We start from the raw sequence: 22,327 nt of genomic DNA, 5'->3' as shown, positions 1-22,327 counted from the left end.
AATCAATGTCTGCTAAGCCTGGAATTTGTCTATACATTATGAATTTAATGTCACTCAATTTAAAAGGGAAAGAATATATGTTGAGCTAGTCCTGCACATTGTAATACTTCCATAGGTCAAATCTGAAAGTAAACTAGAGTCGTCCTAAGGTTGAATAATTAAAAAAAATAAACAGTATAAGATCCAAGGAAAAGTAATTATTCATATCATTAACATTTTTCTTAAACTGTACTCAGCTTTTTCATTTAAACCTATACAACAGGAGATATACTATTTATTGGTATTTTAATCTAATTAGTTCCTATTTTCTTTTAAGAAAACTGGAAAATTTTGGTTATCTAACCATGTGACTTGAAGGATGTTTTGCCAGTCAAATCATTTTGGGCAACTATATGGGAATACAAATGATTTACAAATGATCAAATGATATTTCTAAAAACAATCCTCATCAGTAAAATAATGGAAGTAATATTTGGAATTATAAAAAAAAAAAATCAATGCAAATTCAAATTAAAGATTTTGTAACACGAAATCCATGTTTAAGGCTCTTGAAACAAACTATTTTTCCAGATATGAATCTAAACTTTTGTATATGATATTACCAGTATAGTACAGTCATTCAGGCAGATTTTCATGGATTTTGCCATTTTATTATCTGATATAAGTGGGATATAAGTTATATCCCACTTACTCAAAAATCTTAATTGAAAATGTTATATGTTTTATGTATATACGCATTGTTCTCAGATATGCTTTCAGAATTTTCACTTAAGGAAACTGTGTTCCAAGATATGAATATTCATCCTGTTTAAATACAGAAACTCAGCTGTGGTTTTTTTTCATTTTTTTTTTCTTTGCATTGAAAATAGAAGTATTGTCACTCAGTTCCTCTGAGAGTTGGAGGATTAAGTCGTCCTTTTCCTCCTGGAAAAGAAAAATCATTTCTATTTTGCTATGATTTATGAGTAATGGACATGAAAGCATATTATGAAAGAATAAGAGAGGAATGCATTTTTTGTTTTTAGGAGTAAAAAATTGTTAGAGGTTGGCCAGAACATCTAGAAAGGAGCTAGCTGGGTGAGTTCCCCAAAGATATACAGAATTCTGGAACCTAAACCAAAGAAAATCATCCAAGAAAAAGTGCCTGCTATCCTGGAAGAGCCCAGTCAATGTATCTGATGATGGAATAGACTGTTCAGAATTCACAGGGGACCTATATTCTCCGCCTCCAAGTTTGAACCATACGTGTTTCTCAAGGCTCAATTTAATGACACTGCCAAGGTATATACAGCTGATCCTTATTATTCAGATTCAGTATTTGCAAATTTGCCTACTCGCTAAAATTTATTCATAATCCCCAATTAATACCTGCAGCACTTTCCCAGTCACCGTGGACATGCTAAGGTGCAATAAGACTATGACCTCCCTTCTTATTTCAGCTCTCAGGCTGTAAACAAGTGTCCTTTTCAAAGTCTGTTTAGTATGTTTTTCACATTTTTGTGCTTTTTGTTGGTTATTTCACTATTTAAAATGCTCCCAAACATAGTATGGTAGTTCTGTCTAGTGTTTCTAAGCCCAAGAAAGCTGTGATGTGTCTTATGGAAAAGATGTGAATGTTAGATAAGCTTTGTAAGGGACTTATAGTATTGTTGGCTGTGAGTTTAATGTTAATGAATCAAAAATATATATTAAGTAAGGTGACTTTAAACAGAAACACACATAAAACCATGTTTGCATTGATTGTTTGACAAAAAGGTTGTGACCAAAGGCTCACAAAATCTTAACCCTGTATTTCCCCTTGGAGCAATGATTCAGTATTCACTAATTCATTGTTTGAGGCAACTTTATAGACCATAACTATTGCAAATAATGAGAATCAACTCCCTATCTATCTATCTATCTATCTATCTATCTATCTATCTATCTATCATGTATCATGCGTTGAATGCATACATCTAAGCCAAACAAGTCTACAGCATTCTTATTCAGAAACTAGGATGTCCAAATGCTTAACTTTGATAAATCCCACAGTTTCCAAAAAAATTTAGAAACAAAATAGGAGACTTTTAAATAACTAATGGGTAAAAAAAGAAATCAAAGCAGAAATTAGAATGTATTTTGCACTACATGAAAATGAAAACACAATATATACAAATCTCTGGGATACACCCAAAACAAATTTAAAGGGAAATTTATAGCACCAAATGCTTTTATTAGAAAGAAGAAAGGTCTCAAATCAATGACCACAGAGCTCACCTCAACACATTAGAAAAAAAAAAGCTAATTGAACTCACATACGGAAAAGGAAGAAGATGATAACAATCAGAGCATAAATAAATGAAATAGAATACACAAGGGTCTTCAGCATTTTATTTTACCCCCCTCCTGTCTTTCACATTATTATTGTCATTATTATTGTGTTTTTAATTCTACATATATTTTAAATTGACAGATGATATTATTATGGTTTTTACCATCAATATTCATTTACATTTACCCATCTGTTTATCTTTTTCATTGTTCTTCATTTCTTCTTCAATTCTTATATTTTTATCTGGGATTACTTTCCTTATCTCTGAAAAACTCTGTAAAACTCCTTTAGTATTTCACATAGTGCACATCTGCTGGCTATGAAATCTTATTTTTGTTTGCCTGAAATATTTTTATTTCCCCTTCGTTTTTAAAGAATATTCTACTGGTTACAGAATTCTATGTTGGCAGTTGTCTCCTGTGAGCACAATAAAGTTGTCATACTATTGTTTTCTGACTTGCAAACTTACTATTCTCGAAGGTTGGTTCTCAGTTCCAATGTTAACCATTTGATGATAATGAATCTTTTTTGTCTTTGACTGTCTTTAGTATAATTTATCTTTGTTATTTAGCAGTTTCATTAGGATATACCTAGCTATTTTTGGTTCCTAGATCTTCTTGATCCTGTAGATTCTATATCTCTCGTCAGTTTCGGAAGACTGTCAACTAGAACCATTTTAAATATTGCTTTTGTCTACTCTGCCTCTCTTCTTCTGGGATTCAAATTAAGTGTATATTAATGCTTTTCACCATGACCTCTTACAATCATTTCTGTATTTTCCTTCCTTTTATTTCTCTCCATGTCTCAGTAAAGATATTTTCTACTTTCTTTTCTTCAAGTTCACTTATCCTTTCTTTCGTTGTGTCTAATCTATATTTAAACTTATATATTGAGTTCTTAATGTCAATTACTGTATTTTCCATTCAATTATTTTTAAAGATTTCACTTCTCTGACAAAATTTTCTATCATATCAAATGTTTTCATGAACATAATAATCAGAGATATTTTAGACTGAGTAGGCTGGTGAAATACTTGGCTGTGGGTCTGTATCTATTATTTCTTTATTCTTTGGTTTGTGGTCGTTTCTTCCTTGACCCTAATATGCCTTGAAATTTTTTTATTGGATTCCAGTCATTTTGAATAAAAAATTACAAAAACTCTTCTCTGATAATTTTATCTTCTTTCAGAGAGATTTTACTTTTTCTTCCCCTAAATGACAGTCAGAGCATAAACAAATCATTTTGATCCAATCAGGGTTTTAAGATGATAGGAAGGTGAGTTTTAGTCTCTTTGAGGTATGGTCTAGTTCTGACTTGTTCTTTTTTTTCATAGAGCATACCTTTTCAAAGGTCTCAAATGAAATACTAGAGCAATTACCGGGCCCCTTTCTTCTTGACAGACCCTAAATTCCCAATTTTTTTTTCCCAGCACATTGAACCTGACAAAACATCTGCTTCAGTTTTTACCTTCTGAGCGTCAGCTGTCTTCTTGTCGTCTTGGTCTCTCAGTCCACAACAGCTTAGAAACGGACAAACGCCTTACAGTGAATATCAACTTAGAAAATCAGACACACTTCTCTGTGTTTCCTATTTCTTGAGGATCTTGGTCCCTCCAATTCTGACTGGTTGGTTATACCTGTGCTTCATATTATCTTGTCTCTTTAGCCCTGTAAGACTGTCACGAGTCCTGAGTTTTTGCTTTCTGCTTAGTCTCTCTGCCTTCAGCCACTTAGCGATGGAAAATACCTCAAGGGGAAATTTTGTGGAAAGTTGGGCTCATACTGTGTATTCCTTTTATTAGGATATTGTCCTAACAATTGCTGGATGCCCTAGATACTCTCCAATGCCTCCAATAAGTAAGGTGTTTTCTTTTTCTTTTCTTAAATGTGATTTTTATAGTTATTCTTGGTGAAAGTTGGTTTGATACAAGCTAGTCATTTACAACTATATGGAGAATTTTAAATTCAGAGAAGTACTGTTGTTAAGAAATTGTGAACGTAGATTGCCTGTTACCAAATAGATAATCAGCAATTTAATAATATTATGTAAAGCTACTTTTGAGTCACAAAAAGATTCTTTAAAGGAATATTACTTGGAGGAAATGTCTACATTAATTAATATGGACAAGTAGAAAAATATATATCTATTACCATTTTTCAGGCCCAGTTTGCTAATGACCTCTGTGTGTTGTTTTGGGCACAGTTAATCATCAAAAGTGGAGGACAGACAAGAATTGTTTGAAGTCTCTTTCAGCATTTTTTTCTGTTTAGTCATAAGTAATATTAGAACAAGTGATCTTAGAGCCAACTTTCAATGAGCAGTTAATGGTGGTATTTGAGCAGTCAGAAGATGAGTTCTGGAACATAACATAGAGTTAAAATATATGCAATAAATCCAAGAAGGATATCAAACACTGAGGTCTTACTAACCCCTTTGGAAAACAAAACTGTGTAAGTATTTGCACAGCATAAGTAAATGAGATAAATACCGAAACAAACACAAGTTATTTATTAAAAGAGGTAACAATTAAAAAATTGAACACAAAGTCAAAAAACAACTCAAAGTAATCAATCATTACAATAAAAAGAGTTTTTTGTTGTTGTTGTTGAGGAAGATCGGCCCTGAGCTAACAGCCGTGCCAATCTTCCTCTATTTTGTATTTGGGATGCTGCCACATCGTGGCTTGATGAGTGGTGTGTAGGTCCACACCCAGGATCCAAATCTGCTAACCCTGGGCCACTGGAGCAGAGTGCGTGAACTTAACCACTATGCCACCAGGCCAGCCCCCCTCAAAGGATTTTTTTAATATTAAAATTGATTATTATCTAAAAAGCATGACTCTTGGAATGTGTTATTTCTCTTTTGTTGTCATAATTATTACGTGATTTGTAATTTGCAGTTAAAGGACTCAGATTCTTGAGGTTCATTCTCATTCCGCTGGAGTCTAGGAAAGTCATCTCTTAGAGGTTGAGCTGAAACAAAATAATAATAACAATAAATAGTTTCTTTTTTTATATAACAGCCTCAGCCATAAGGGGAAACCATACAGTTTTGGACAACACGAAGGGGTGAACTCAGTTGGAACAGGTTAAACGTCCCACTCAATCTCCATTGTTGAGTGAAGGGTGAGTGGACCACTGGCCCTGTTTGCATTAATCTGTCCACAAACAAAACCTCTTCTTTGGCAATGTCATGTGAACTTAATCACTAACTTCAAATTCGTCTGACAAAATATTCAACATTAATAAGGCAGTAAAATTAAGATTCTTACCATTCTCAGTCAGATTTCCCTATGCCAGCAAAAATAGTCAATCAGTAAAATCAGTGATGTATTTAATAGTCATAGCTGATCATTCCATTTTCATTGAAGACATTTTTGAACTCTCGATTTTCCTAAGGCTTAAACACTAGACTTTGCAGCTTTCATATTATACAGAATATTCTGTTCGTGCTAAAATTACATCATACAATTGAAAATACATTTACCACTTTGAGCTTATTTTATGCAAGGCAAAAGACCAAATAGGCATGGCTATAACATTGTACTTGTCATTATCTTCTTCTATGACATTCTTTTTTTTTTGTGAGGAAGATCAGCCCCGAGCTAACATCCGATGCCCATCCTCCTCTTTTTTTTTTTTTTTTTTTTTTGCAGAGGAAGATTGGCCCTGACATGAGATCCATGCCCATCTTCCTCTACTTTATATGGGACGCTGCCACAGCATGGTGTGACAAGCAGTGCGTCGGTGTGTGCCCAGGATCCGGGCCGTGAACCTCGGGCCGCCTAAGCGGAGCGTGCCCACTTAACTGCTTGCACCACTGCGCCAGCCCCCGACATTCTTTATTAACTTCAAATTTGAAGTGATATGTTAGCAATTTGAATCTTCATGTGAATGATTTAAATGTATTTTTGTTGCCTTTGTGTAGAATGGAGTCCAGGCTGGCGTCACCCGTATGCCATGCTTTTGTACATATGTGTTAATGATTATAAGTGATCATTCATTAGATCTAGTCCACAGAGAGTCTTTGTCATATAGTCTACATAATAGCACATAGAAGGCTCAGGATAGAGTTTTCTTGAGAAGAGTAATAAGATTATATAACATAGTTTTAATAATATTCATATTTTAATAATATTCATAATTTTAAAATTTTTATGTCAAATTTTAAAAGGACAACTTTATCACTTCAGCAAGAAGTTAGCATGCTCTTTAGATAGATTCTGTACTGTGACTTATAGATAGAAAATCATCTTTGATGATAAAATCACATTTTAAGCATTTTCTTTCCTAGTCTCTGATATTACATCAGTTCTTAATATAAATTCAACTCATAAACATCTACTAGGTATCTCAATTCATAGTTGTGAGACATTATGCTTACCTAATGTATCAGGCACTTTTTTCCCCCAGAAGTGATATTTTCTGATGTTACAACCATGAAAATCAGGGTGAAACTCTGGGATTTCAGGGAGGCATCAGAAGACAAGAGTAAAGAATGAAGTACAAAAATAAAAACACTTTAATTTCATGATTGGAAAAGTCTTACCCTAATCCTTGAGTATATCTTCTATGCCCTTCTCTTGTATGCCTATATTGTTGCTGTGGTATCTGCCTCCAGTGCACCAGAGAGCCACCAAACCAGGCACCTCCATGCTAATGAAACCCTTTGCTGACCACTGAGGGCCATTGTAGAAGAGGAGGGGCCTGCAAGATTTGTCAGAGATGGTCACCAGGGGTGGAGAGTTGGAGAAGGTCATCAAGAGTACGTGATCTCCAGCTGAAACTCTAACCAGACCGGAGCAATTGGAGGCTCCTCATCCACTCCCCTGTCCTTGGAATGCATATTTGGCCCACCATTCACACTAGGAGCCACTTCAAGGACACAGCCTTGGGCGAGTAATGTGTTGTTGAGACCATGTGGATGGTATTCATGACTGAATCTCATTAAGGACTCTAAATAAACTCTTAAATTAAGAACTTGGCAGGCGGATGTGGAGATCTACTTGTCTTGCGGCCAAGATTAGCCTTGTAAGTTGCCTTGCTTATTAAAACAGCCACCTAACCCCCTCCCCATAAAAATCGTAGTATTTTTATATTGTATCGGTGGGTTTTTTCCTGAGCAACTACAAATAAGGTAGAAGGAAAGTGAAATTGCTCAGGTATCTGCCTCCTTGAGAAAGACTGCATTCCTAATCGCAGTCAACCGCGTTACACATATGCGCCATATATAAAGTAGTATTTAAGAGTTCAGACTGAACTGGCTTTAAATGTAGGCATATCGCTAAGTGTAAATTTACATTTTACACTTAGCCTCTCCAAGCCTTAGTTTCGCTACCTGTGAAATGTTCTATGGTTGCTGTGAATTTCACAAAAAATACAAAAAAGTCTAACACAGTAGCTGCACATGGTACGCATATTGGCTGTTTTATCATAAGTATTATTATAGCTGATTTTATTAGTAGGAATGAAGAAATGTTTATATAGTTCAATGGAAAAGTAACTCATGTATTTATGGCAGAATGGAACATCTATACAGCTCTACAGTCCCCTATAGAGCTCTCAAACAAATCATATTCAACTGGTCCTATATGAATAACCCCAATCAACATTTCTACTTATGATTTTCCACTTACAAATTTTTTAAGAAAATATTAATAATTATAAATACTTACGGGAATTTTATTTTTTTTTTTTATTTTTTTATTTTTATTTATTTTTTTTTTTTGTGAGGAGATCAGCCCTGAGCTAACATCCGCCAATCCTCCTCCTTTTTTTTTTTTTGCTGAGGAAGACGGCCCTGGGCTAACATCGGTGCCTATCTTCCTCCACTTTATATGGGACGCCGCCACAGCATGGCCCACCAAGCAGTGCGTCGGTGCGCGCCCGGGATCCGAACCAGCGAACCCCGGGCCGCCGCAGCGGAGCGCGCGCACCTAACCGCTTGCGCCACCAGGCCGGCCCCGGGAATTTTATTTTTATGTTGGATAAAAAGTAGAATCATTCTCTAGACATTACACAACAACCTGCCTGTTTCAGTTAACATGAACATCTTCTTAGTTCAATACATACTTGTTGCTATTGTTAATCATACTACCAGCTACTCAATCACCAAAGCAAGAAAATTGAAAAAATTATTCTTATTTGTCTCTTTCCCTCTCCCTCTATGTTTGGTTTGATCACCAGATTTTAATTTCTAAATATTTATTATATCAAATCTTCTATGTCCTTATTATAACCACTTTATTTCACTCCCTCAAAATTTCTTCTCGTAACCATTGCATTATCTCCCTAACCAGGCTCCTTCCATGCAGACATTTATACCAAATAAAAATACTCAATTATATTCTTACTAAATTGCGTCTCTGATTTTATTACACCTTTGCCTAAATTTTTTCAAATTCTTTCCTGAGAAGATAAGGTCTAAGCTCTTTATATGTCATTTAAGACCTTTCATAATGCAATTTCTATCTGTTTCTCCAACTTACCTACCACGCTTCCTACCTTATACTTTATCCTCAAGCAAGCTATGCTGCTTATAAATTTTCCCATATCGACCTTTCCCTTTTATATCTTCAGTTTATTCTCTTTACATGAAATTCCCATTCCCTAAATTCATCATTGGCTAATGCAATCGAAACATCACTCAGTAGAAGCAACACCACCACTTCCCACATCAGTCTCTCTCAGTATGGCTTAAATGGCATTCTTCGGAGTCTTGTGACACCCTCTGTATAATCCCACCATTTTTCACATCACATTGAATTATAATTTTCTATTCATAGGTCTAATTATGAACTTTTGGAAGTTGGGAGAATTTTCTTATTTTAATCGTATTTATTGTATGTTTCTAGTATATACATAGGTGGCAAGTGTTTTTTCAGTCAAAATGGTGGATTTGAGAGGTTGAATGAACATAGCCTGGCTGCTTTTTAGGTCTTAGGAATTGAGAAAAAGAGTAAGAGAGACAGAAAACTTCAATGTTTCTATTTTTTGGTAATGAGAGTATGATATTACCATGTTCTGAGTTAAGGAATATAGAAGGAAGACCAAATCTGGGTAACAATATGAAAAATTCAGTTTAATAAGAGATATCTACACTATACCCAAATGGAGATGTGCAATAATAAATGAGATCTAGAAGTCTAAACATCAAAGAAAACAAAGAGAAATACGGTCTAGAAATATAAATGTATGACTTTTCACTGTAAAGTTGAGATTAGAAGCCTCCTAGAAAGATTCCATAGGATGAGAAGAAGGCCTTTCATAGTGTAGTCCTATCTGTTTTTCAGATAGGAGCACCATCATTTAAGGGATGTACAGGTGATGAGAAGTTTAAGTAAGAACTCAATATAAACAACCCAAAAGTAGGATTAAGTGATGCAACCAGTAGTCAAAAATCAATTACCTATAGTAGTCAGTCTTATAACACAAAGGGGGAAAGTGAGCCTCACGTAAGGATTCTGGTAATGTCATCACATTTTGTTCTTAGTTCTGCAGCTGACACTCTGTCTCAGTGTTAGGAAGACACAAAGGATTGGATTACTGAAAATAGAATATCTTATAGCAAGGAGGCCTCAGCTCTTTAGCACTATTCGATCATTTCCACAAGAAGACATAGAATCTTTGTTGCCCAATATTCTCACTTTTCAATACAGACTTTTATGCTAATTTCTTATTTTTAAATATTAAACAGTGCATGAGACAAAGAAAAGACAACTCTAGGCTGGGTTCAGGATGCTGACCACAATTTTGGAACCTCTGTACTACTTGGAAAAAAGTCTGTGTTCAAGATGGTATAGAAATATCTGATTTAAATAACTGAGGTTCCAAACATAGGCAATAATTTTAACATAGGTGTGAAACACTGAAATTTATCTAACAGCAGTGTAGCTGAAAGATGGCCAGATTGGGTTTCAGAAAACCTGTTCTTTCATTCGATTATATTATTTAGTAAATATATATGAACATCATTAACTCATCATCTATTTTATGGGAATAAAATGAGAAAAAGAAAATGCTTGGGAAGTCATAAGCATTATATTTAGCATATAGCATTATAATTAAATTTATTAGTCATACGGTTCATTTGAAATCAATAACTTCAATGTGGTTCTTTGTAATTCATGTCAATGTATATATGTAGTACATATAGAATGTAGAGAAGTATACAGCAAAAATTCATCTCCTCCTACCCTCTTATATAAGCAGCAGCCCCAACATGATGCTTATCACTCCACCTCACCACTTAATGAAGATAGACAATATTTGGTGGCGGTAGTGGTGTGGTTATGACAGGTAATTTGTATTAAATACTCTCCTAGATATAGTAATTTATAGTAATACACTTAATTCTGAATGATAATTCACATATACCATTAATCAGTTAGAGAAATGAAGATGACTCACGTTTGATAATTTCCAGATATATTTAGAAGTACAATATGTTCCTTGAAGTATAGTCACCTACCAACCAAAATCTCCAAATCATAGAAGAATGATTTCTGTCTGACCTCAATGTTTAGTAAGCTAGAACTAGATGGGAAATATTCTCAAGCTTCAGAAGAATTAAAAAAAAACTTCAAAGAGAAAATGTAGTCATCTGAAAAAGTGTGATACAGTATGCTCATTGGAATTGAAATGGTCCTTGGTTAAAAAGTTTAAGAAAGTAAATTAAAATGCCAAGCATGACGGATAACTTGAGCAATAAAGAATATGTTTCACTCTCTCTCCACAGTAACAGGAAAAGAGTTCAGTCCAATTAAATATTCATGAAACAAAAGATCAAGGCTTTAAGTCTTAGACCAAGTTCAAGACTGGGCATGAACTAATGATCCAATAGTTTATATGAATATTAAACATTTAGTAGAGAAATAACTCAGAATTACATTTTGGAAGGGATTCCATTTTAATTTAATTCTCTGATAGTTAATTTTACCAATTCTGGGTAAGAAATTGATTGACATATAACACAATTATATCCAAGACCATATACTGAAGATTACTCAATTGATGGTTGCCCTAAGTTTCAGCAGTAAAAGATGCACTGAGTAATTTTTATTATATTGTGGTAACAGTTGCTGTTCTTTCCCCAAATCTTTTAACTTCTCACACATACGAAAATTAAATATGAGCTGATAGGCAAGGATACATGTGCGAATTTAATTACTATACTTTGCCCCAAAACTTGCTGCAAACTTAGTTTGAAGGGGTGTTCCTATGTATTATTTTTAGCATTAGTTGTTAGTGAGGCACACATTGCATGTATTAATCATTTGAAATGAAAACTCCCTCCTGAGACCTCCCTAGAAACACGTGTAAGCAATTTCGTTTCAAAAGATTGATGGAATAGAAATACACCCAAGGAAGCTTTGACAGGTTTGACATCCTCCTTTTAAAGATCCAGGAATAAGTGAGGTTAATCCTGCCACAGGCAGAATGCCTCCTCTAAGTGTCTATAAACCAGTGAAATGTGCAGGGGGCCTCAGACACCGCTGAGAGGTCCAGCGAAAATAATCATCTGCTCTTCATGCCGAAAGGCAGCAAACACCGCAGGGGAGATCAAGTCCCAGACTTCCAATCCATCCTCCGTGCAGCAGGCCTGTGGCCATACTTCCCCGGAGAAGGCGCCTTGTCCGTCACTACAACCAGTTCAACCAAAGTATTTTATCCATTTATTTATTTTCAAGTTGTCTACGATGTTTTTGGAAGCAACGGCAGACAAAGCTTCCTCTAGAAAGCCTAAGGGATCTGTATTCCTTTTGAGCAAAATGGCCTGCAGACATTTTTGCAAAACTACTGATAAAAGAACTCTGAGTACCAACATGTTGGCTGAACCAAAATAAAGCATGTACCAGTACATGCCAGTGTACACACCAGTGTAGTGTGATGAAATGGGAAATTTAGAAAAGAAAAAAACTAAAGGGAGCAAAGAGGCTAGATAGAATATAACAATTTATTATTACATGAATTTATTCTCATTTGCCCAGCCTAGTGTTTACTCAAGATATCAGAAACTTCTACCTAATGACAAAATGTTATTTGAAATTACACCATGCACTTTCATTAGCAAAGAAAGAAATCACTGAGATAAGAATTCATATACTTTCCTCAGAGGTGTCTTGTATCATATTTTATTTTAACACCTGCATGAGCTTATGTTTTATACTATGAGTATCTAGGGTTCATGAGTTTCAATTTACTTTTTTCTGTACACACAATATATTTCACAGTCATTGCCATATAATGGATATTCAATAAATGTTTGTTGAATGTTTTGATGAATAAAATTCTTTTTAGATCAGAGTCTTAACTTTGAGTCAATAGAGGATATTTAATAGACTCATGATCCCCTAAAAGTGTACACCAGGTGCTTGTGTTAATGTTCAAAAGTCCATTTTATTCCTGTGGAGAAATCCATATATTTCACCATATTTCCAAAGAGCATCATGATTTCCCTCCCATAAATGATTGTCTCTTTTCTTTAAAGAAATGTAAAGATACAATCTTTCAAGGCAGTATGATATAACAGAAAAGTCTAGGACTTACCGAAAACTCTCAGAAAACCTCATACTTTACAGTGATTTGTTAGAAACGTTTCTGTAAAATTAGAAAAGACAAGGATATTGATTAGGACCATTTGTTTTGAACACTGTAATGAGGTCTTATCCAGAGCAGTAATAAAATTTTTTTTAATATTAATAAGACATGTAAAGTTTGGAAAGAATTGTAAAGAAGAGCATGATTGTGTGTAGATGGTATGATCATCTATATAACAAACATGGGATAATGTGTAGATGATAATTAGAATTAATATAAGAATTCAACAAGATTGCCAGACAACAAAATCAATATTTTAAAATAATGGGAGTTCCAATAAATTACGGAGAAAAAAGTAAAGAACACATAATTTAAAAGATTCATTTACTAAGAAGCTAAAATTATAAGAACTTTGGAATATATCTAGTATCGAATGTACATTTTATAGAAAAATGTAAAAGTGTATTAAAGAATATAAATATTGAAAAATAGAAATTTCATAAAATAAACAATAAATGAAAAAAGAAAGTTCATCTAGTTTCTTTTAACAAGGCACAACAAAACTCTAAAACATAATAATAATAAAACTGATTATATTGAAATTAATGATTCATTTAACATGTAACTCCATAAAAGACAGTCTACCCAAAGGAATCAGAGCTTTTCAATGTATATAACTAGCAAAGATATGGTATCCAGAATACATTCAAAATGTTTACAAATCAATAATAATTTTAAAAAATAGGTATGAACTGAATATATAGTAAAATTGGGAATAGGCATAGACATCAGAGTAGAAATAGTAATGATTATTATTATTAGCATTAGCATCATGATTACTATGGTTATTTAACCTGGACTTGATTTAAGCAATCTTTTCTTCTAGTTCTTTCCTTTTCCAGATCAAGTTTTAACAATCCTGAGAGGTCTCACCCCAAATCACAAAGATTTCCAAAACTACTTTTTTTTAATCCCAAATCTGAATTTCAATCTATTATCACAACACTTAATCCATTGACTCCAATTATTAGATAAATAAATGCTTTTCTATGCACACGATAATTAAGACGACCACCAGCGAATAAGGGAAAACAAATACTCACAGCAAATTATAAGGGAACTCAGTATAGAAAAAGTTAGCTCAGCCTAAGAGTAGCAGAGTGAGACTCAGCCAGTCATCACAGCAATGTAAAGCAAACTACAAACTAAAACACTCTGACAAACTTTATTATCATAATTCTAATTAATCTTTATCAGTTAATTTTGTGGTTGATATGCATAAGTAACAGAGATATGAAAATTAAATATGGGGCCGGCCCCATGGCCTAGTGGTTAAGTTCGGTGCGCTCTGCTTTGGCAGCCTGGGTTCAGTTCCCAGGTGCAGACCTAAACCACTCATCGGTGGCCATGTGGTGGTGGTGACCCACATACAAAACAGAGAAAGATTGGCACAGATGTTAGCTCTGGGCTAATCTTCCTCAGCAAAACAAAAATTAAATAGTAGGCATTTTCATCCTATTTTCTAGCAATAAGATTAATGATCTTACATCATGACCCCTGAAGATAATTGGATTTCAAGGTATAAATATTACATATAAACAACGCATTTTCATTTAGATGTCATGACTCTAATTCAAAGTATTTCACCAAGTATTGGTTCTGTCAATTAAGGACTTTTTGAGGCTAAGGTTCATAAAGTAAGAATTTTTGTATATTTCTAATTTTTGAATATTTTATCTGTATAGCATGACCTTCTTTACATCTAGTGATGATTTTAGCTTTAAATCTATTTTGTGTCTTATTAACATAGTCATGCCAGATAGTATCATATTGTTTTTCACCTTTTTACTTTCAGTTCTCTGATTTCTGATATTTTAGATATGATCTTTTGAATAGTATAAAATTGGAATTCATGTTTTTATGCAGCCTGATTTTTTAACTTTCATACCAAATATTTATTCCATTAACATTCAATTTAATTACAGATATATCTGGGTCTATAACTACCATCTTATTTCATTCTACTAATTTATTTCTTTCATTCTATGTTTTTTCTTCTCTCCATTATTGTCTTTTGGTGGTTATTTTGTGTATGTTTGAGTAGGTATTTTTTCTCACATTCTACTCTTTTTAACTTTACTACATTGGACTGTATGCTGTCTATTCTATTCTCTTAAGGTTATAATAACACATATATAACTTACCAATGTTGAAAATTAATCAATACACTTATTCTCTTCTCTCATCTTACAAGGACGTCAATTACTACTCTTCCTCACTTATATGTTATTATTTTGTTTGTTTTAATTCTATCTTGTCCCTTTTAACCTCACAAAACAATATTGTTTTTAAAAGATTAAAGATCACTTAGATTTACTACACATTTACCACTTATTTGATTATTCATTCCTTCTCACAACCTCCAATATTTTCCTTGTTATCACTTCTGCCTTTCCACATCTTTTAGATTTTCCTTTAAGGAGGATCTACTGGTGGGAACATTTTTGCTGATTTTGTCTCTTTTAGGACGTATACCTTTTTACTCTAATTCTAGACATTTGCTTTCACTAAATATAGAATTCTAGGTTGACACATTTTCTTTCAGCACATTGAAAATATCACTGTTCTTTGTCTTGCATTGTTTCTTTTGTTGATACTGAGAGGTAAGCTGTCCATCTAATTGTTGCTCCTAGAATCTGTGGATTGGTGTCTTTATGACCAGAAATACCCCAAGCATTATTTATTCCAATATTGTTTATTTTCCACTTTTCTCTTTCCTCTCCTTCTAGAACACCAATTAGAAATATGTTGGACTTTCTTAGGTTAATACTCCCTGGATTTTTTCTCCTTTTTATGGTTTCCTTCTCTTATTACCTCTATATTCTAGATAATTTCTTCTATTCAATCTTTCAGACTGGATACAAGGCACATTCCAGGACAACAAAGTAATCTGAACTGGTGTTGGGAGTAGATTAAAACTGGATTACTTCCAGGGATCAAGCAATATCAAGAGAAACAGAAAGAAGGAAGCAAGGGAGGGAAGACAGAGGGCGTTGGCCCTCAGCATTTGGGGCTAGTATTTGGCCATGCCCATCAGGGATCATAACCAGCTACAAGACATCCTACAAGCCATAAAGTCAAAACACCTCATTCATTTACAAAAATGCGTTTCATGTATTGACTTTTGTTTTAACCCGTCCCCTCATTTCAGACAGGAGATCCAGAAAAGGGAGACAACTACTCAGTAGCAGAACCAGGACTAGAACCCAGGGCCCCAGACTCCTGGTCATTCATTCAGGAGGGCACCCCTTGTTCCTGGCCGCCTGCCAACCTGTAGGAGGACAACATTGGTGAGGACAACCTGAAGGAACTGAAGTCCTTGCCTTCACAGAAATTCAAAGGAGGTGCTCGAGTTGGATCTTAGAAGATGACTAAGAGTTTGCCAGACATCTGAAGGGCATTGGAGGCAGTGTGTGCAAAGTAGGGAAGCCTGAAACAGTGGTGGGATCAGATGGCACAAGTGGAGCCCTCTGCTCAAGTGGATGAAGCCCTGAGGAGAGAGGTGAGCTGGGGAGGAGGATGCACTGTAGAAGACAGCGGGGAATGCCTGCAGGGGTTTTGGCAGCGAATTTCAATAGGAAGAGCTACCTTCTAGCTCACTGTGGCTGGAGCAGGGACTGAGTGGCCTAGTAGCTGATGGGGGAGGGGAACGCCCACGACAAGGCCAGGGAAGAGATGACAATGGACAGTGGCAAAGGGAGTACACAGGGCAGGGGAAGGACTTACCTGGAGATGCGCGGAGGGCGCCACCCCTCCAGCGTTTCCCAGGCTGATGCCAAGAAGCAAAGGGCCTCAGGACAGGAAAGTGCCCTGCGCCCGCCAGAGCCTGGCAGATGCTCCGGAAACGTGCACTGCGCGGGGAGAGGACTGCGCTCAGGCAGAGCTGGAGCTCGGAGGAAGGTCGCGCACCAGGTGGCAGGGCCAGGATCGGGGGCCCCATCCACCACCCTTAGGATCACAGGTCCCCGGCTCCGCCCAAACCAGCCACCCCCGTTGGATGCGCCACTGGGGGCCCTCAGCGCCTCTGCCTTCAGCCAATACGAAACCTGGTGGCAGGCGCATTCGCCGGGGCGTGGGGTCAAGGGTCACACAAGTTGGCCTCGCCAGGTGGCCTGAAGGTGTGAAGCGGCGATGGCGCCAGCGGCGAGGGCCCGGCTGGGGCGCCGATGGGCTGCCCGGGGCCAGGGCGAGGGCTCTGAACAGCAGCTGTGTGCTCGCGGAGCCGGCAGGAGGCGGCGGAGGCCGGGGGCGCGCCCGTGTGCCGGTAGGTTGGCGAGCGCCCGGCCGCGCCTACCGCGTCCTCGTGGGGGGCTGCAGCTTTTCGGGGCGCAGGGCGCCCCCGCTTCGTGCTGCCCAGCTCCGGGCCGAGCCCCGCACCGGCTCGCGGCCGCGCTGGGGGTGGAGCCTCTGCCATCCCGCCTGGAGCTGGAGCGGAAGGAGCGGGCGGCCCCTCCCTCCGCGCGTTCCGCCCGCCGCCGCCGCCGCCGCCGCCGCCCCTCCCCGTGCCCTCGGCCTCTTGGAGAAGCTGCCACGCTGGAGGGTGAGACTCCAGGAGGGCGCCCCTCGAGCGGCAGCAGGCACGGGAGGGGGAGGCGACAGGGGCGCTGCCCGCCTGGATGGAGGCGCGGAAACGGCGGGGTTGTGGCGGCCCGCGGTAGCCGCACCTCCCCGGGGGGTCGGGGTTGTCCCACAGATCAGGGAGCAGAGGGAGGCTCAGACAGGTCAAGGGACAGGCCCCAGGCCCCACAGCTGGTAGGGGGAGGTACAGTGGGATCCGCACTCGGACGGTCGGCCCCGGAAGTTCTGATGTTAGGACAGCCGGCTGCCAAAGCTCCGGGACCTTGTGGGCCGGCTGGAGTCGGTGGACCAGTGGGAAAGGAAGCGTTAACTGGAGCACGTACAGGGATGAGCGAGGAGGAGCGGAGGTCCGTACACACTAGGGTGTTTGCACAGGAGGCGTCTGCCTTGACTCAGGTTTGAAAAGATGGCAGCAGAGGGCGACCTGGGGCGGCTTCTCTTGGAGCCAACAGTCAGAAGAGCAAAACGAGGTGCTTGGGATAGGTTCTTGTTGGGGATGCTCGTGGGAATCTCCATGCGGGATGAAAAAGCAGCAGATCGGACCAGTTTGGCTTCTGACTTGTCTGTCAAGGGTAACAAGTGATCTTGAACTGAAAAGGGGAGATCAAGAGAAACGGGGCATTGAATCTCCAGAGGAATGACAAGTTGCGTTGTTTTTTCCTTAATATTGAGTTGTAAGAGTTATTTCTGTGTGCTGGATAGAGGTCCTTGATCATATACATGATATGTGCAGATATTTTCTGCCAGTCCACGGCTTTTCTTTTGATTTTCTTAAGTGTCCTTTGAAGAGGCAAATGTTTAAATTTTAATGAAATTCAGTTGATCACTTTTTCTGCTGTGGATTGTGTTTTTGGTATGTGTAAGACGTCTTTGCCTAACCCAAGATCACAAAGATAGTTTTCCTATGTTTTCTTGTAGGCGCTTCATAGTTTTAGTTCTTCTGTTTAGGTCTATGAGCCAGCCATTTGAGCTGGTATTTGTGTATGGTGTGGGGTAAGGGCCTTTTTACGTGTGGATGTCCCATTGTCCTAGGATCATTAGTTGAAAGACTATCCTTTCCTTATTGAATTGTTTGGCACCTTTGTCCAAGTCAGTTGCCTGTAAACAGTAAGGGTTTATTTCTGAACTGTTGGTTCTGTTCCGTTGATCTATATGTCTAACCGTATGCTAAAATTATGCTCTTTTGATTACTGTAGCTTTATAATAAATTTTGAACTTGGGAAATGTAAGTCCTCCAGCTTGTTCTTGTTTTTAAAAATTGTTTTGTCTATTCTGAGTCTTTTGATTTTCCACGTAAATGTTAGGATTAACTTGTCAGTTTTTGCAGAAGTACTTGCTGGGATTTTGGTAGGGATTATGTTGAATTTGTAGATTGATTTGGGCACAAATACTCTCTAAAAATTCTTTTGTCTTCCAATCCATGAACGTGGAATCTCTCATTTAAGTAGGTCTTTAATTTCTCTCAAGTATGTTTTGTAGTTTTCAGTACAGAAGTCTTGCATTTCTTTTGTTACAGTTATTCCTAAGCATTTTATCCTTTTTGATGGTATTTTGAATAGAATTCTATTCTAAACTTAATTCTTGGAGCGTTCCTTGCTAGTATATAGAAATACCTTTGGTTTTTGTATATTGACCTTCTATCTTTTGACTTTGCTGAACTTGTATATTAGTTTTATATGTTGTTGTGTATTCCTTAGGATTTTCTACTTACAGGATGGTGTTGTCTGGTTGTCTGTGAATCAAGACAGTTTCACGTCTTCATTTCCAATTTGGATGCCTTTGTTTCTTTCTCTTGCCTAATTGCACTGGGTAGAGCCTTCAGTACAGTGTTGAATTGAAGTGCTGTCCGTGTTCTGTTCCTGATCTTAGGGAGACAGCCTTCAGTCTTTGACCATTGCGGGTGATGCGAGCTGTAAGGTTTTCACAGATGCCTTTCCTCAAGTTGAGGAAGTTCCCTTCTTGTCCTACCTTATGCGGAGTTTCTTTTCTTTTTTAAAATCCTGAAGAGGGACTAGATTCTGTCAAATGCTTTTTGTATATCTGTTGAGGTGATCATGTGATGTTTGTCCTTTATTCTGTGAATAGGATATATTACGTTAGTTGATTGTTGGATGTTAAACCAGCTTGCATTCCTGGGAGAAATTCCTCTTGTTCTTGGACAATAATCCTTTTTCCACTGGGTTGGTTTTGCTAACATCTTATTGAGGATTTTTTTCTTGTGATGTCTTTGACTGATTTTGGTAATAGGATATTCCTGGCCTCATAGAATGAGTTTCTGGAAAAGTTTGTGAAGAATTGGTATTATTCCTTAAGTAGATGTTGGGTTAATTTACCAGTGAAGTAAGTTATCTGGGTCTGGACTTTCCTTGGTAAGAAGAGCTTGTTTTATTCCTAATTTAATTTTTTTAAGCTTGTTTTAGGTATATTAAAATTTCAATTTCTTCTTGAGTCGGCTTGGGTAATGTGTTTCTTTCCAGGAATGTGTTTTTTCTTGTTAGTTATCTAATTTGTTGGCATAAAGTTGTTTCTAGTATTCACTTCTGATCTCCCACAGTTCTGTAGGTTGGTAGTGATCTTCTCTCTTTAGTTCCCAAATCTGGTAATTTGTACTTTCTCTTTTTTGCTTGGTCAGTCTAGCTGAAGAATTGTCAACTTTATTAATGTTTCAAGAGAACCAAATTTTGGTTGAATTGATTTTCACTGTTGATTTTCTGTTTTCTGTTTGATTGATTTCTAGTTGTATTTTTAGTATTTCCCTTCTTTGCTTGCTTTCGGTTTAGTTTGCTCTTTCTAGTTTCTTAAGGTGGAAGGTTTGCCTATTGTTGAGGTCTTTTTTCTTTTGTCATGTAGGTATTGAAAGCTACATTACAAGCTTTAAACTTTAGTTTAAAGTTTATAATTTTGTCTCTAGGCACTATTTAGCTACAGCCCATAAATTCAGATATGTTGTATTTCTTCTGTCTTCATTTACCTTCAAGTAGTTTTCAGTTTTCTTTGGAATTTCTTCTTTGACCCTGGAGTTATTTAGAAGTGTTTACTTTCTAAATATTGATGGTTTTCCTAATTTCTTTATTTGTGGATTTCCAATTTCATTCTCTTGTGGTTAGAGAACATACTTTAATTTCAGTCCTTTTAAATGTATTGAGACTCCTTTTTCGCCTAGCATATGATCCATCCTGGAGAATGTTCCGTGTGTGCTCTAAAAGGATGTGTATTCTGCTGTTGTTTGGGTGCAGTGTTCTAGAGATGTCAGGTCAAGTTGGTTGATAGTTTCTGGGTTAATCTATATTGTTTGCTCCTACTATTATGCACCACCCAGGCAGCTTTAATGTTCGTTATTAGTCTCTCATTGTTTTCAACAGACACCCCAGGAGGAAAGGCTGCTCTGGGTGATATCTGCATCAGGTCAGAAAAATAGAGCCTTGTTAATGGGGTCTTGCAGGGCACCACCAGACAGATGAAATGCGAGTTCTCTGGGAGTGGGGCTTTGAAGTTGTTCCAATCCTTTTCTGCCTCCCCCAGTGGCTGCCAGATTGCTGATTTCCACTGAAATTGTGAGCTGTTGGTGTTGAGGGCTCCTGCAGAGCTGAGGAGAGGTGGATAGGAATAGGTCAGATTAAAATGCCACCAAGCTTGCTGTTCTGACTGAGAGTCAGCTGCTTTCCTGAAGTAAACATCCCCCAGATTGCTTGAAGTCTTTGGTTCTTTGTCAGAGTTTTGAAAAGTGGATTCTGACAGTTTCCCCGTGTTTTTCTTGCTCCACTATTTTCACTGACGTTGCTCAATCCTTGTCCTTTGAATGTAGTTACGGATGTGGTCGGATCACATCTGCCGTTTTGCTCTTTGTTTCTTTATGTCGTTTTTATCTCTCTGCTCTTCCTTTGAGGCCCTCTTTTGTGGTTAATAGGTATTTTTCTAGTGGACCTTTTAAATTCCTTTGTTGGGTGTTTTACTATATTTTGTTTGTTTGTTTAGTAGTTGCTCTTGGGATTAAAATGTGTGTCCTAATTTATCACAATCTGCTTCAGGTTAATAGTGACCTAATCCTGAGGAAACTAACTTTGTTCCAACATTGCTGCATTTCCTCCTCTCGCGTTTGTGTGGTGGTTGTGATATATAGCACATCTTTATACATTTTAAGTCCGACAAAGCAATTTAGGATTATTATTTTATGCAATTGTCTTTTTAATCTCTTAAGGGATGAGGATAATCAAAATATATTTGTGCAATGTTTTATATTTACCTTTATAATTACTCTCACTGATGTTCTTCATTTCTTCTTGTCACTGTTAGTGACCATCTGCTGTCATTTCCCCTCAGCCTGAAGGACTTCTTAAGACAGGTCTGCTAGCAGTGACTTCTCTCAGTCTTTGGTTGGGAATATCTTTATTCCATCTTCAATTTTTTTTAAGTATGTTTTTGTGGGATATAGAATTAACGCTTGGTTGACAATTTCTGTCTTTCAGCACTTTGAATATGTCATTCTACTGGTTTCTGTTCTCCACAGTTTCAGAAGGGAACTGAGCCATTAATCTGATTGTTGTTGCCTTGTACTTGATGAGTCCATTTTCAGTACAGGTCTCACTTTCTTATTTCTTTGCACGTCTTGTATTTTTTTTTGTTAAAAACTGGAATTTTTGATGATATAACAACTCTGGATTGTGGTATTTTTCCCCCTGGGTTTTTTTTTTCTTTTCAATTTTTGGGGGCTTAAGCTATAGCCTCAGCCTCCTCTGCTATGCGTGGCTACTGATGTCTTTGCTCAGGTTTCCTTTTAGTCTCCGTCCCTTTAATTTTTTTAGCCTGGCTGCTTTAGGGTTGCCCCCTGTCTGCATACCTT

General features: G+C 37.3%; 1 long non-coding RNA gene across 1 annotated transcript; it reads right to left on the bottom strand.

Moving 5' to 3' along the window:
* Positions 1 to 5,218: 5,218 nt before the first annotated feature.
* Positions 5,219 to 12,912, bottom strand: LOC131402385 (uncharacterized). Its single transcript, XR_009218615.1, has 3 exons — positions 12,859 to 12,912; positions 6,695 to 6,769; positions 5,219 to 5,283 (listed from the first exon to the last, which is right to left on the bottom strand). It is a non-coding gene; the product is annotated as an uncharacterized LOC131402385 (long non-coding RNA).
* Between the last annotated feature and the right edge of the window lie 9,415 nt (positions 12,913 to 22,327).

The sequence above is a fragment of the Diceros bicornis genome, unplaced genomic scaffold (assembly GCF_020826845.1).
Source record: "Diceros bicornis minor isolate mBicDic1 unplaced genomic scaffold, mDicBic1.mat.cur d_74_multi, whole genome shotgun sequence".
Taxonomy (NCBI): Eukaryota; Metazoa; Chordata; class Mammalia; order Perissodactyla; family Rhinocerotidae; genus Diceros; species Diceros bicornis.
This window is presented reverse-complemented; position numbering and strand designations above follow the sequence as displayed.